General features: G+C 35.6%; 1 non-coding gene across 1 annotated transcript; it reads right to left on the reverse strand.

Moving 5' to 3' along the window:
- Positions 1-304: 304 nt before the first annotated feature.
- On the reverse strand, positions 305-422 carry LOC111998324 (U5 spliceosomal RNA). Its single transcript, XR_002881449.1, has one exon. It is a non-coding gene; the product is annotated as a U5 spliceosomal RNA (small nuclear RNA).
- Positions 423-17113: the final 16691 nt, after the last annotated feature.

Consider the following 17113-nt stretch of genomic DNA (forward strand, 5'->3'; position numbering starts at 1 on the left):
TTTCAATCTCTCCACCTTTTGCTAAGAATAATATTGTATTCCATTTAAGAACATTGTTATTACCAAAAGGATAAATGCTGATGACATGCATATATATTTGGTGCTAGCATTATTTGAGGAAAGTAATATTCGTATGAAGGCGAAAGAATAGTTTTTAAAAGAGAGTTTCAACCTATGGTGCCCAAATCTCTTATACAACGATCAGGAACCCCAAATCTCGTATGAAGGCAAAAGAATAGTTCGTAGGAAAGTAATAGCTTTATTTAACAAACATATGTCATCAAAACATAAAATAAACTTTTTAAGGGTTTATAACTCAACCCCTCCAAAAATAAATGTATGCCTCGAAATAAGTGGCGAGCACACGGTACTTTTTAGTAAAAGACGAAAGAATAGTTCGCTTTGTGCTCACCACACGGCTCCATGAGTTTAACTATTCAGGTATTGCAGCTTATAATTAATTATGAGTCCCTTATTATTTGTTTATCTTTTTTACGATGTGGGACTAAGTCATATTTAGCATTAATTGGGTGTTAACAAGAATTTATAAAATACAAACCTACGGTATGCTTGATGGAATTTGTGCATACTGAGTTATATAATCCAAAAGGGTCAACAAATATTGATACTAAAAAAAAAGTCAACAGGAAGGGCGCAACATTATTAGCATGTTTTTAATTATATACTTGAAATCTATTTTCAATTCATGGTTTAATTAACCATGATCTTGAAAAGTGCTCCTCTAAAGTGGATTTTCTGAAATATTGATTTTATTGGTTTGGTTTATATATACATAAGATTATTAAGATCTATCAAAATGTCCATTTAGTTTTAAATCCGTGGTACGCTAATGCATTTACATATTTCAAAGCAGTGAAAGTGTTTTGCTTATCTCTGCAACATGAAGTTATGCAGATCAAAGGATGAGAGAGAGCCGGAAAGAGACAAGTGAAAAACAAGGAAGAGAAGCGAATTCAATAAAGAAAAAAAAAAGTTGTATTATTCTGTCAATGAATTACATAGCTGCCTTGTATATATAGGCATGGGAGACGGAATTCTCTAGACAAAAGAGGACAGTCGGATTTGGGATGACCTCAAGATACTCACTCCTACACAAACACTGAAGAAGGGTTTTGGAGATTGGCTCTTCCTTGTATGGCTTGCTGATGGCCACTCCAATGATAAAATCAGTTATATGAGAAGTTTTACAATTATTTTGGTGAAACTAAAAACTTTTTATTGAAAATACTGTAGATGAAGATAAAAGTCAGTTGAAAGAGTATAATGAAACTCATAAATAGTACCAAAAAGTGCAGTGAAACCCATAAATAATAGCAAAAATAAATTGAATAGTAAAATAAGTTGGCAAAAATAATTTTTGCCTAACGGACACTAACATTGGGAATCTTTGTCTTAAGGTTGCATGTCTCCCTTTTGATATTGGTCTGTTTTAAAATGAGTTTTATAAATGTACCCTTAGGGTATATATTAGTAAACTATTTTATGAAATTTTTTATTAGAAAATGAAAAAGTAACTAATTTTTTTAAAAAAATTTCCAATTTTTTATAAAAACGTTTTATAAAATGGATGATTAATTTATGTCCTTAAAGTATATATTAATAAACAATTTTATAAAACTTTTTATTGGAGCATGAAAAAGTGATTATCTCTTACAATAAATTTTTCAAAATTTTTATAAAAATTTTCATAAAATAGATGATTAATGTATGCCCGAATGACATACATTAACCAAACCCTTTTATAATTGCTCTTTGTGAGCTCTTTTCTTGCCAAAAAGCTTTCACAAAACCCAAGCATCAGTTGTTGTGATGCCTATTTTTCATAATGGTTTTTTTTTTCCCCTTTTATGAGTCAATACCGCAGTTGCATCTTCTAATTTATAATTGCCCTAGAAGCATGTGAGTATATGGAAAATTGGTTAGGGATGCTCCAAGTTTCTTGTGTCTTACCGTCTTGTCTTTGTTGGTATTTTCCGTTACCTCAACTTCTCTGGTCAATAAACCTTTTCGGTGCCCTCTCATTCAGTGAGTGATTGGAAGCAATGGAGATCAAATGTATTGGCTACGAGAAGTTCAATGCCAGAACAACTTGCAACTAGCGAAAATGTGCTTAGAGATTGTGTGCATCAAGTGCCATAAACTAGCGACCCACAATCCTAATTTTTAAACTACACACAGATGTCATCAAAGGCTAGGATTCCATTTTTTAGCTAGAAGGGAACCCTTTAAAAAAATTTCTAAGGACAGGGCCAAACCCAAGGCTAATAGCTTTCAACCAGCAATACACTTCCGCAGTTAGAACCTCACAATCTGCATTATATAGACCTAACTGCAAAGTTGATATTTTACAATATTGTGCAAAGGTTATATTTGCCTCACGTCTTCGATATGGGATGACTCTCAAACTTTAGATATAGCTCTATCCCTCAATTAATTTCGTATCACCCATGGTTACTTTAGCTAACTGAATATAATCTGACTCTGGTTATGTAATGTATTATAAGTCTATTTAAAAACGTTATATATTACTTTCGTGTTTATATGTTCTAATAAGTATTACTGTTTTCTCAAAAAAAAAAAAAAAGAATATAATCTGACTCATAATTCAAAGAATATTCTAAAAAGAAGGCTATAGCCGCATTTGAAAAACACAGCTAGAGACCCTAAAAACGCAGCTATAGGCTATAGTTGTGTTTTCCATAGCCGCTTTTCCAAATACAGCCTATCCTATGCAACTATAGCCCCCTGCAGGACCTAAAGCTGCATTTTTAAAAATGTAGCCCAAACTGGGTCTATAGCTACGTTTTCTACACCCTATAGCCGTGTTTTTACTTTTCATACACCCATAGATGCGGGACCTATAGCTGTGTTTTGTAGAAAACGCGGCTATAGGTCCATGTTTGGACTGCATTTTAGAAACACAGCTACAGGCGCTCATAGGATTTTTGTTTATAGCTGCGTTTTTTTTGTAGAAAACGTAGCTATAGTTTTTTTTTTTTTTTTTCCAGCCCAATCCCAATATTGCCCAATCACAATACTTTCATTGCCATTTTTTGCTCCTCAGTATCATCTTCCTTTGCAAACATAACTCATATTATAAACAATGAGTTACAAACATTATTGTCCTCATTCTGAATTTAAATTCCTAAGAAAATAAAACATCAACTGAGCTTGAGTTAAAGTTAGGAGTGTGGTGTGTGTGTGTGTGGTGCTGCATGTGTATCGTGCTAATGATAAGTGCATGTGGTGCCAATGAGGCATGCGTGTGGTGCTGCAATGTGTGTGCTGCTAATGGGGTGTGCGTGAGTTGCTGACAAAAGCAACTAAAAGCTACAACTTGAGCTAAAAGCAACTAAAAGTCAAGAATTGATACTTGAAACAGAATCAGATGGTAATGAAGAGAGGTTCGAGTGAGATTGAGAGAGAGGCCCTTTTGTTCCTATTTTTTTTGAGACAAACGATAAGAATGATGTATAATAAAAATAATATCAATAATAAATTCATGTAAAAATATGATAAATATCTATATTAATAAGTTATGAAAATATTAAAAAAAATTTCCATGTGCCAATAAAAAGTTACTGCAATTAATGGTACATGGAATTGGCTAAAACAAAAGGTTAGCAATTAAATAAGGCAATAAGTTTTGAGAAGTAGTAATTGTAGGACTTTACCTAGAAAAGGGAGCCCTTCTAGAAATTCTTAAAGGCAAAGGCTAAACCCAGGCCTAAAAGGGGGTATGGAAATAGTTTTCAACCAGCAATAGACACAGCTCGGTTAGAACTATTAGAATTGTGTGGTCCTAATAGCTTAAGCTTTTGGGTTAATCGGCAATTTAACATGGTATCAGAGCATGAGATCTTGAGTTCGATCCTTGTGTGCTGTATTCTACCTCTCATTTAAAATTCCACGTGTTAGGTCTCACTTATCAAACAGTAGTTTTGATCCACATGTGAGGGGGAGCATTAGAATTATGTGGTTAAATGATTAAATTTACCATATCCCAATAGCTAAGCTTTAAAGACAATTGGTAATTTAACAAGAACCTCGCTAGCTGCGTCATTGCCCCTAGTGCAAAGATGGATTGCTAATGTGGTTTTACTCTACATTTATATTCAGTTGTGCAGCTCAGCCTACCATACACAAATGATATGGGTTGTAATTCTCTTTTACAGGGAAAAATAAAATCATGCTCGGTTTCTCCCTTGCTCATTGCAACCTATATATAAGTCAGTTTCAGTTTTAAAAATAATTTTAAATAAAACAAGTTTATTCGGCATATCTTACTATTTGAATGCATGAAGTAATGTGTGGAAATGTTTACTATTTGATGTAAGTTTGTTAAATTATTATAAGAGTAAAAAATTATTTTTGAAACCGTGGAGCAGATGTAATATGGGAGAAACTTTCTTTAAAGTTGTGATTTATAACTATGTTTTATGTTGGCTTTATTTCATGACAAAAAGTATTGTAATTGCATTAATTTATTTCTTTGTATTTTGTGGGATTTTATTGTATTGGGTTTAGTATTAAGTTGGTGAAGAATCAAGCATGTAATGAAAATCAGTGCAATTTCGTGACTAGCTCGCAAAAAGTTCGCGAGTAAAGGTTCTTGCAAAAGGCCATGTGAGAAGCACATGTTGGAAGCTAAAGAGTTAAGTGCCATGCTGCATTTTACGAGTACTTCGTGAGACAGGCCATCTTTTAAGGTACCCGTAAAACTCTCTGCTTGGAGGATTTTAAGTGTGACTTTATTACCCTTCACCCATACTATATGTACCCTCATTACCCACAAAAGTAAAATAGACTATTCAGAGAGAAAACCTTAGATAGGTTTCTACAACACAACACACCCACCTTATAGAGAGAGAGCTACTCATCCTTTAGTGAGAAATCATTGTAGTCTCTTCTTCTTCCCTCTCCCAGTGTTATACATTGAGAGGAGATTTATACCTAAACACAACTCACACATTTTCAGAGTGTAGAGAGTATTTTGGAGCTTGGGAAGTATTTGGGATTTGCCAAAAGAAGCCAATGAGGCTTGGCGATACTGCGGGATCCAGCAAGCTAGTGAAGACAAAACTCTAAGAAGTCCGTTAGTAGCAGGAGCTTTGAGGGCTCAAGTAAATTGGGTACACTAGACATGGAATGTTTTTTGTTATTCGTGTAATCTAACTTATTCACTAGTGGATCGATTTTGACTTGGAGGGTTGCGGAGGGGTTTTTCGTTAAGTTTTTCGATTTCTTCTTCAATAACACGTCTTGACATTATTTTCTAGTTGCATCTCTCTTCCCTACTCTTAAATCTTTACTTTTATTGCTCATTGTGGTTGCATATGGCTTAGAGTAGCATTATCAGTTTATTGCGCGCATTTACTCTTGTTCCACACTTTGATAAGTTAGAATAAAAGCAATCTAGTCGTAATTTTAAATTTTAAGATCTAAACAAGCATTAGTGTTTTCACACTAATTGAGCTTTCACTTTCCAACAGCAACCTATTGGATTTAAATAGCCTACATAAGTTTAAGTTGGGTTAGGTGGGGCAGTTATGGTTACACTGTTCCAGTCCTAATCCTTTTAGGAAAAGGATTTGGGAGATATTTATAAACACAAAGGGTGTAGGTATAGACATCTTAAATTTATTTGAGTGAGTGTAGTTGTGGATTAGAGAGCTTAGTAGATGATGATGAACGTTGTTGAGAAAAGAATGAGCAAAGTGGAGGAAGAGGAGGAGACAGACTCGTTTCTGTTTCTAAAAGAGCAATTTAAGGAGGAAGAGGCGGAGTTTGAGTTTGAGATGGTGGAGAAGGAGGATAAGTTTATTGATGAGATGGAAGAGGATGAGGAGGAGGAGGAAGAGCCTGAGATGGAGGAGGAGGAGGAAAAGGAAGAAAAGTTTGAGATGGTAGAGGAGGAGGAGGTGTTGGGGAAAAATCCTAATCCCCTCAATGTCAATGTGTGAATTAAAATTAATGACTACCAAGCAATAACAATATTATGGAAAAAAAAAAAAAAAAATCAGCAAGCGCCACATAAACACAACTACACAAGAACACCAAATCTTACATGGAAAATCCTCTAGTGTAGAAGGAAAAACCACAGGGTAGCGTTGAAAAATATCCACTATCAAATAGAGATTACAACTATCAAGTTTGTTCTAAACTTGAGTCCACAATAGATTGGATATACAACAAATAAATTTCATGGAGTAAATACAATCTCACCACAAAACCAGTAGAAAAATCTTTATTTGAATACTCCAACTCTCCATGGTTGTAGCACTCAAAAACTCCATAAGAACTCCACCAATTTATCTTCCTTGTGTATAACTTAAGTAAAGAAAAATGTCTCCTTTTCTTTTTCACTCTTTCACACTCTCACTGTGTTTCTTTCTATCTTTTCACACGGACTGCACCTCTCAAGCTGAAGCTCTCTCTTTGTGTCTTGCTCTTTTTGGAACTCACACCAAAATGGCTGAATATGGCTCTCTTGCTTCAGCTCTCCTCACTAGGCCGAATGGCCCTAGTTTTCTTTCTTTTCTTCTTTTTCAGTTTCAGCGTGTCCCACACGCCTAAGTCACTGCCCAAGGAATGGCATGCTGACTTTAGAAGCTTGAGGTAGCAAGCACATTTAATGAGCTTTGACCCATGCATGTGGGCTGGACCCACATAGTGCTTTGCACCTAACAATCTCCCCCTCCAGCCCACTACAGAGGAGATCTTCAGCCCAAGTCTTCAATTAGAGTTCATGCCGGCCAACCTGACATAAAGTTTTAGCTTCTCTCTAGACATAACCTTGGTTAACATGTTAGCTGGATTTTTATCTGTGTGAATCTTCTCTAATTCAAGTCACTATTGTTTAACAACTAGTCTCAACCAATGGTATCTCACCTCAATGTGTTTCGAGTGTGAATGGTACATAGAATTCTTGCTCAAGTCTATAGCACTTTGACTATCACAATTAACTACATAGCGATCTTGCTTCAAACCCAATTCTTGGAGAAACCGTTTCAACTAAAGCATCTCTTTACCTGCTTTATTAGCTGCAATATACTCAGCCTCAGTTGTAGATAAGGTAACACATTTTTGCAATCTTGACTTCCATGATATAGCTCCTCCTGTGAAAGTAACTAAATACCCCGATGTAGATTTCCTACCATCAAGGTCACTTGCCCAATCTACATCTACATAACCCTTTAAAACTGGTTTAGAAGCACCAAAATTCAAGCACAATTTAGAGCTACCTCTCAAGTATCTAAAGATCCACTTCACTGCTTCCTAGTGATCTTTGTCAGGATTAACCATGAACCTGCTAACAACACCAACTCCATGAGCAATGTCTGGCCGTGTGCAAATCATAGCATACATCAAACTCCCAATTGCAGAGGAATAAATAGTTGATGCTATGTCTCCCTTCTCTTTCTTTAATGAAGAACAAGATCTCTTTCTTAACTTGAAATGAGAACCAAGAGGTGTGTTGACTGGCTTGGCATGCTTCATATTGAACCTTTCAAGAATTCACTGAATATATTTCTCTTGTAATAACCATAGCTTCTTAGCTTTCCTGTCATGTAAAATTTGCATACCCAAAATTTGTCTTGCTAGGTCCAAGTCTTTCATATCAAATGACATGAACAAGTTCTTCTTCAAATTTTCAATCACACCTGAATCATTTCCTACTATCAACATATCATCTACATATAGCAGAAGAATAACAAATTAACCGCTGGAAAATTTTTTGACATACACACAATGATCTGCATTTCTCCTCGAGTACCCGTGACCTACCATGAATGAGTCAAACTTTTTGTACCACCATCTTGGAGCTTGCTTCAAGCCATACAAACTCTTCTTTAACTTCCAAACCATAAGTTCTTTCCCTTTTACTTTGAATTCCTTTGGCTGATCCATGTAGATTTCTTATTTCAAATCACCATGAAGAAAAGCAGTCTTCACATCAAGTTGCTCAAGCTCAAGATCCAAGTTAGCTTCTAATCCTAAAACTACTCGAATGGAACTCATCTTGACTACTAGAGAGAATATATCATCAAAGTCAATCCCTTGTTTCTGACTGAAACCCTTGACCACCAATTGAGCTTTATACTTCATAAACTTGTCACCATCTTTCTTTAGCTTGAACACTCATTTGTTTTTCAATACCTTCTTGCCTTTAGGAAGTTCCACCAAGTCATAAGTCTTACTCTTGTTCAAAGAATTCATCTCTTCATGCATAGTGAAAGTTCAATTAGTGTGTAAAACACCAATGGATGTTTAGACCCCTAAATATAAAATTACCAACACAATCTTATAATCAAACAATATATGTGCAGAAAATGAAATATAAGCTATATCCAAATTGGTAACACACTCTAAACCATAATTAATAACCAACATAGTAGTAATTAAAAGGTAAAGAAAAAGGGAAGAAAGATGCAAATACAAAGATAACACGATGATATGTTATTGAAGAGGAAATCGAAGTACTCGGTGTAAAACATCTCCGCCACCTTCCAAACAGTCAATAATCCACTAAAGAATAAAGTCGGGATACATGAATAGCAGAAGACCCTCCAAACCTAATCTACCCATTGCACCTAAGCCCTTCAAGCTTTTTGCTCCAACAGGGTTACGCCGAACCTTGTCTTCTCTCACTTACCGGATCCCGCAATCACCCATTGCATCAACCAAAATGAATTGATCTCTTTTAAACTGCTTCCTAAGTACCGAAATACCTCCTCACTGATATGTTTATGGTGAGATAAGGATATAGATAAATGTACCTCTCAAGGATATGTCAATGGAGAGGGTGAGAGTAGAGGAATTTGGAGAATCAAAGGATGAAGATTATGGATGAGTTAATCTTGTTTTTTCTCTAGGGTTTCTCTCTCAAAATTCTCTCTAGAAGCTCTCTATATTTCGTGATATAAGAGTATTTATAATATGGTGTATGAGGAATGCGAAAAGACAGTTTCAACCAAATAGGGCATTTTGGCGACTTAAGCTCGTGATTGGAATGAGTTGCGAGCTAACTGCCTGGCCAGACCAGAAGTGTTGTCCTATAGGGCTCCAGCTGTCGTGACCCTTCATCTCCCTTGCATACTTCACACGTGTGCCACCTTTGGTGACTTCCCAGTTGAGAGCCAGTCACGAGATCCAGTCGCGAGACTCTTCTTGAGTGCACACATTTTGAGTTTTCTTCACACTTGCTCACGTACTACCTTTACATGATTCTCACCTAAATACAGGGTATTTAATTGCTAAAATACAAGCAAATTTGGCACGGAATAAAGCTAACACATGATTGAATAAATTCAACCTTACAAATAGCCTTCAACCAGCTTTGCTTATCCTTATGAGACTATATTTCCTAAAAACTTTCTGGCTACCCCTCTTCAGTAATCATAGATACTTAGAAGTGGGATATCTAGTCGATGGACGATGCTCTCTAGTAGACATTTTCAATTGAGGTTCTACCATCTTTAGTGGAGGAGGTTGCTTCCCCTGTGTAACACCATCTGTATCTGTCACGTCATAACCATTAATAGTTGCTGGCAAATCAGCATCAAATTTAGTTGGTTCATCTCTATAATTCTTATCTTGTACCTCTTCCCTATTTGTGGCATTATCTAAGGAAGAAAAGGTAGGTGTAAGATCAGGAACACCTTTAACTATAGCTTTAGGCTTCTCAGTTTTCTCAAAGTCTGCTAAATTTTCATTCCCATGAAAAAACTACATCTTGACTTCTAATAATTTTCTTTTCCTTAGGATCTCATAATTTGTAGCCAAATTTTGCATCTCCATATCCAACAAATATACCAGGAGTGGATTTGCTATCAAGTTTCGATCTTTTTTCCTTAGGCACATGTACAAATGCCTTGCACCTAAATACCTTCAAGTGAGAGTAAGAAACATCTTTTCTTATCCTTACTGTTTCTAGAATATCAAAACCTAAAGGAACTGATGGAGATCTATTAATTAGGTAGCTAGCACGCAGTCACAACAGCTTCACCCTAGAATGACTTAGGCAGATTAGCCATTCTTAACATACATCTAATCTTCTCAACAATAGTGCGGTTCATCCTTTCTGCCACACCATTTTGTTGTGGGGTACCAAGAATTGTCTTTTTATGTCTAATGCCTTACATGGAGCAATAACTCTTGAATTTATTAGATGTGTATTCACCTTCGTTATCACTATGGAGACACTTCAAAGACTTCCCTTTCTCTCTTTCTACAATGGCATAGAATTTCTTGAAGTGCTCAAATACCTAGTCTTTTGTTTTCAAAATATAAACCCACACCTTTCATGAAGCATCATCAATAAATGTAACAAAATATTTATTGTCATGTAAAGTCTCAACATCAATGGGACCATATACATCAGAATAAACAAGATCTAATATATTGGGTTTTCTAGTAGAGGCTATATTAAATGAAACTCTATGTTGTTTACGAAATAAACAAATGTCATAAGGATTTAGTGACATACCTTTGGCAAAGGGAATGAGAGACTTTTTTGCCAAAATATGTAACCCTTTTTCACTCATGTGAGCCAGTGGCCTATGCCACAAGTTAGGCAAAGAATCCTCTTGAGCTGCACTAACTACATCCTTGCACAACTTTACTTGTGTCTTTTAAAGTGTACAACAAATCGTCCCCCTAGCAAACACCAATGATCCTTTACTAAGCCTCCATTTTCCGTCATGGAAATAATTGCATAACCTTCTTTATCAAGAACATGAGTGGAAATCAAATTTAGGTGAATATCTAGAACATGTCTCACATCCTTCAAAATCAGGGTGTATCCAGTGTTAGCCCTAACACAAATATCACCAATTCCTATAATGTCCGCATAACTATCATTACCCATCTTCACTCTCCCAAAGTTTCCCGCTTTGTATGAAGTGAGTAACTCCTTTCTAGGAGAGACATGGCAGGAAGTAGCTGAATCAATCACCCATTCAACATAAGGATTTGAAATTGTACAACAATTATCTTGTCCTATGGCTAGGACCTCATCTTCTAGCACTATAACAGCAACAATATTCTTATCATCCACCTTTTTCAGATTTTTATCCTTTTTCTATTTGTTCTTCGATGCCTTGCAATTTCTTTTTATGTGACCTTTATCACAGTAAAAGCACTTGAATTTTCCTTTAGATTTTGACCGACTTTTGGATTTACCTCACCCTTTAGAATTTCTACTCTTACTCTTTTCCCTGTTCTATGTGACAAGAGCCTGTGCAATATCCTTGCCTATATCCTTTCTTCTAGTTTCTTCATTAAGCAAACTATCTTTAACCATGAAAAGTTGTAACATACCATTCGGAGTAGAATTACTAAGCGACACTACCAAAGTCTCCTAACTGTTAGGTAAGGAACTCAAAAGTAATAAAGCTTGCAACTCATAATCTATTACTAGCTTCATTGTAACCATCTGATTAACCAAGTCTTAGAACTCACTAAGGTGCTCAGCAATGGATTTACCCTCCTTAAGCTTCAAATTCACAAGCTTTCTAGCAATAAAAGCTTTATTTTGAGCTATCTTTCTTTCATAAAGACTCCTTAATTTTTCCCAAAGAGCCTTTGCATTTGTTTTCTGAGACACATGGTGAAAAGCACTGACATCGATGCATTATCTAATACACCCGATAGTTTTTCTATTTAATTTCTCCTAGTCTCTATCTGACATATTACTAGGCTTGGAACTATCACCCTCAATAGGGTCATCTAAATCCTTACAATAAAGGACATCCTCCATCATCGGTTTCCATATCGAATAATTCGATGCCGAGAGTTTAACCATAGTATTCATAGTCATATTCTCCATTTAACCCAACACAAGACAGTTAAACCCAAGCAACCAAAAGCTCTAATACCACTTGTTGGGAAAAAATCCTAATCCCCTCAATGTCTATGAGTGAATTAAAATTAATGACTACCAAGCAATAGCAATATTATGGAAACAAAAAAATTTCCAACAAGCACCGCATAAACACAACCACACAAGAGCACCAAATCTTACGTGGAAAACCATCCAGTGTAGAGGGAAAAACCACGGGGCAGTTCTGAAAATATCCACTATGAAATAGATATTACAACTATCAAGTTTGTGCTAAACTTGAGTCCATAATAAATTGGATATACAAAAAATAAATCTCAAGGAGTAAATACAATCTCACCACAAAATTAGTATCAAAATTTTCCTCTGAATACTCCAACTCTCCATAGTTGTAGCACTTGAAAACTCCATGAGAACTCTATCAATTTATCTTCCTTGAGTGTAACTTAAGCAAAGAAAAATGACTCCTTTTTCTTTTTCACTCTCTCACACTCTCACTGTGTTTCTCTCTCTCTCTCTCTTCATGCGGACTGCACCTCTCAAGCTGAAGCTCTATCTTTCTCTGTGTCATGCTCTCTCTAGAACTCACACCAAAATGGCCGAATATGGCTTTCTTGCTTCAGCTCTCCTCACTAGGCCGAATGGCCTCAATTTTCTTTGTTTTCTTCTTTTTCAGTTTCAGTGTGGGACCCTAAGTCATTGTCCAAGGAATGACATGCTGACTTTAGAAGACTGAGGAAGCAAGCTCATTTAATGAGCTTTGACCCAAGCATGTGGGCTAGACCTAGACGGTGCTTTGCACCCAACAGGAGGAAGAGGAGCACCTCCTTCTGTAGGAGAAGGAGCAACATTTGGCGCACGATCCCATTGTTGAGGTGTTTTATGATTTATCATGGAAACATGAAATTATTTGGAAAAATGTAAGAAAAAAGGTTGCTTCTTGGTTCGGCTATGACTTGGGGACAATGAGAAGAATTCAGTGAAGCAGGTGCAACTCTATAAATCCCTTATCAGGAGCTGCACTATAAAGGTGTCCCATGACTGGTTGCGTTGCTTGCTATCTCAAACTACATCTGCAAAGTATGAGGGGGAGGACATAAATGAAGGGGTGCTAATTTGGTTATTATCATTACAATGTTGTTTCAGAACATGGCTTTGGGATAACGAGAGAGACAACTTGGACGACGACCGAGACTACATCCACATGCTACATTCTAATTCCGCCGGGGCTAACTAGGCATCATCTTCATCTTCTGTGGAAGCTGTACTTCTACTTTGGAATCTGCCTTTGTCACTCTCGATAGTGATGCTGAATCAGGATTATAGAGAGAGAGCCTAATGCACGTCTTTAGGATAATTCCTATCAATTTTGCACACTAGTAATGTTTAGTGCTTTATTATGTATTAATGGTTTCTCCCTTCTTCTTCTTCTTCTTTTTTATTATTTATTTATTTATTTCTTTATTTTTAATCCAAGGATGGTTTTGCATGTCCTTCCATTTGTTGTTCTGCTCATTATTATTTGAGTAACAAAAACATAACACACTGATATGCAGCCATCAACGATTGGATGAGGCTCTAATTAGATTAGCAACATACACATTAGCAATAACTATGCTTAGCTTGTTTTATCCAGGTCATAATTTTATTTCATATGTTTAAGGGTAATAACTTAACATTGAAATGAACCATCACTACAAAACACGCGGGTCTATGGCCGCGTTTTTTTTTTTTAGCCGCGTTTATGGTTTCTCCCTTCTTCTTCTTCTTCTTTTTTATTTTTTATTTTTCATTTTTATTTATTTATTTTTAATCCAAGGACGGTTTTGCATGTCCTTCCATTTGTTGTTCTGCTCATTATTATTTGAGTAACAAAAACATAACACACTAATATGCACCCATCAACGATTGGATGAAGCTCTAATTAGATTAGCAACATACACATTACCAATAACTATGCTTAGCTTGTTTTATCCAGGTCATAATTTTATTTCATATGTTTAAGGGTAATAACTTAACATTGAAATGAACCATCACTACAAAACTCGCGGGTCTATGGCCGCGTTTTTTTTTTTTAGCTGCGTTTACAAAAAACGTGGCTCTAGACTTAACCTATAGCTGCATTTTCAAAATGCAGTTTATAGCCACGTTTATAACTGGTTTTAGCTGCGTTTTTAAAACAAGGCCATAGGTTAAGTCTATAGCCGTGTTTTAAACGTGGCTATAGACTTACACAAAAAAAAAAAAAAAAAGTGCTGAAAACATTTTTTTTTTTTTTAATGTAAGTCTATAGCCACATTTAAAACGCGCTATAGATTAACCTATGGCCACATTTTAAACGTGGCTATAAACTTACATTAAAAAAAAAAAAAAAAACCACGAATGGGTTCAACACTTTTTTTCTTTTTAAATGAAGACCTATAACAACGTTTAAAACACGGCCATAGGTTAAGTTATAGCTATGTTTTAAACGTGGCTATAGACTTACATTAAAAAAGAAAAAAAAAACCACTGAATGGGTTCACCCTTTTTTTTCTTTTTAAATGAGGACCTATAGCCAACGTGGCCATAGGTTAAGTTTATAGCCGCGTTTTAAACATGGCTATAGACTTTCATTAAAAAAAAAAAAAAAAAACCCACTGAATGGGTTCAACACTTTTTTTCTTTTTAAATAAGGACCTATAGCCACGTTTAGAATGTGGCCATAGTTTAAGTCTATACCCGTGTTTTAAACGTGGCTATAGACTTACAAAAGAAAAAAAAAAATAAACCACCAAATGGGTTCATGGAATTCTACAATATTCCAATAAAAAGAAAAAAAAACAACAACAACAACAACAACAATGGATGGTTTCAGTGCTTCCGTAAACAAAATATGGAATAAGCCATAGAATATTCCTAGAATATTCTATGGCATATTCCAAAATATTTCAAAAAAAAAAAAAAATCAAAACTCTCTCAATCTCTATCTTTCAAGCTCTCTCATATTAATCTCAAAAATCTCTCAATCTTTCTCTTTCAAGCTCTCTCATATTAATCTCAAAATTCAAAAGCTCTCTCTTTTTTGCTGATGCTGTCTCTCTTTGCAGTAGATCTGAAGATTGAGTCTCTCTTTGCTTTAGATTTGAAGATTTTGAATCAATGAAGCTAAAGTGCCTAAAAAATTATCCCTCTTTGCTTTATTTTTCTCTGACCCATGGCCAAAAATTATTTTCTTTTGTTTGGTTGTGTTTTGATTAATTTTGGGTTTGAGAATAGGACTCTTTTTGGTTGTGTTTCTGTTATGGGGATTTTTGTATTTTTCGGCTTGCGCTTTTGTTTTCCTTGAATAGTTTGTGTGTTCAATTTGGGTTGATTTCGTTGAAGGAGATGTTTTGTTTGTGTTCTTGGATTGTTTTCTTGTATTTTAGAGCATGTTGTGTTTGTATTGTGAGCATGTTGTCTTTGATTAATTTTGAAATTTTCTGGGTTTTTGTTTGAATTTGAATTTGCTGGGTTTGTATTTTTGTTTTGAATTTCTTAATTTAATTAAAATTAAAATTTTAAAGTTTGAAAGTATTAATTTTAAAAAAAAAAATTGATTACTGAAAATTAATTTTTGGTAATCAATTTTTTTTAATAAAAAATTTAAGGGTATATAGCTGCGTTTTTTTAAATGCGGCTGTAGATTGAGGACCTATAGCCACGTTTTAAACGTGGCTATAGTACCTAGTCTTAGGCCACGTTTTAAACGCAACCACAGGACTCGATCTTAGGCCACGTTTTAAATGCGGCCATAGGACCCGATCTTAGGCCGTGTTTGAAAAATGTGGCCATAGACCCCCTCAGGCCTATAGTCATGGGGTTTAGGCCACATTTGAAAACGCGGCCTAAAAAAATGCCACTATAGGCCAAATCGTCCTATAGCCACGTCTTTCTGTCCTATAGCCGCGTTTTAAAAATGTGGCCATAGGACTTTTTTTTGTAGTGCATTTCAGAGAGTGATTGGAAGCAATAGAGATCAAATGTATCGGCTTCGAGAGGCTCAATGCTTGAACAACTTGCAACTGGCTAAAGTGTGCTAAGTGATTGTGTGCTTCGAGTGCCATGAACTCAGGACCCAAAATCCTAATTGTCAAACACATAGATTTCATTTCATCAAAGGCCAGGATTCCTTTTTTTACCGAGAAGGCTTTAAAAAAATTTTGAATGACAGGGCCAAACCCAAGGCTAATAGCTTTTAACCTATGAAGCACGGGTGTGTATTCGGATTCGGGTGTGGATGTGGGTGCTGGACTCGACAATTTTTGAAAAAGTAGAATGCAGGTGCGGTGATTAAAATTTTATTATTTATATTATTTATATATTGCTAAGCATACTTTTTCATATAATTGTAAATATATACCAATTTAAGAGTAATAGTAGGTGATAATTAAAACATGGTATTTATAAATTAGAATACAAGCCACAAGTTTATTTTTATTATTTTTTTAACATGTATTTTAGCCATGATTTCAGCCAATTTCGGCCGGTTTTAGCTGATTTCAATTTGAGTCAACACCAAATCAGCACGAATAAAAAAAAAAAGAAAAAAGAAAAGGCCGAATCGACACGTTGGAGAAGTGTCGCCATGTTGCTGTAAGTTTGGTGCGGGTGCAGCGGCCCTAGATTCGCACCCGTGCTTTCTAGCTTTCAATAGCAATACACTTCCTTGGTTGGAACCTCATATTCTGCACCATATAGACCCAACTGTAAAGGTGATTGATGAACCCAATAAATTTCCTTTGTCCACGCAAATCCACGTTGGACAAAGAGAAGCACCATTTAAGTCATGATAAATGGAATGCCGTTACACGCCAATGAACGTAGACAACATGGCCATTGGGAGAGATACTAGATCCGCTCATTCAAACCACTCAAGGACATTACAAGAATGACATCAACAGCTAGGAAGAAAAGCCATATATATAGGTTGTACCAAACCCCAAGGAGAGGTACGAATTCACCTTTTATTTTACACTTATAACACAAACAAAGCTCTTAGTTATTCTTTTTAGTCATTTGACTTTATCATCGGAGGCTTGATGGTTGGCACCACACTGGTGACCCTTCTAGTTCGAATCATTTCTCTCTTGCAGGATTTTTTTTTTTTTTTTTAAATTTTAAGAATAGAATCTGTTTGAGAGCTTTTTGTGTTATTTATAGTTAAAACTTAAAAGGTTTTTTGAAACAAAATTGAACTAAACCATAAGTTAAGATCTCGAAAAGACA

This window comes from Quercus suber, unplaced genomic scaffold, assembly GCF_002906115.3.
Source record: "Quercus suber isolate HL8 unplaced genomic scaffold, Cork oak 2.0 scaffold_122, whole genome shotgun sequence".
Lineage (NCBI taxonomy): Eukaryota > Viridiplantae > Streptophyta > Magnoliopsida > Fagales > Fagaceae > Quercus > Quercus suber.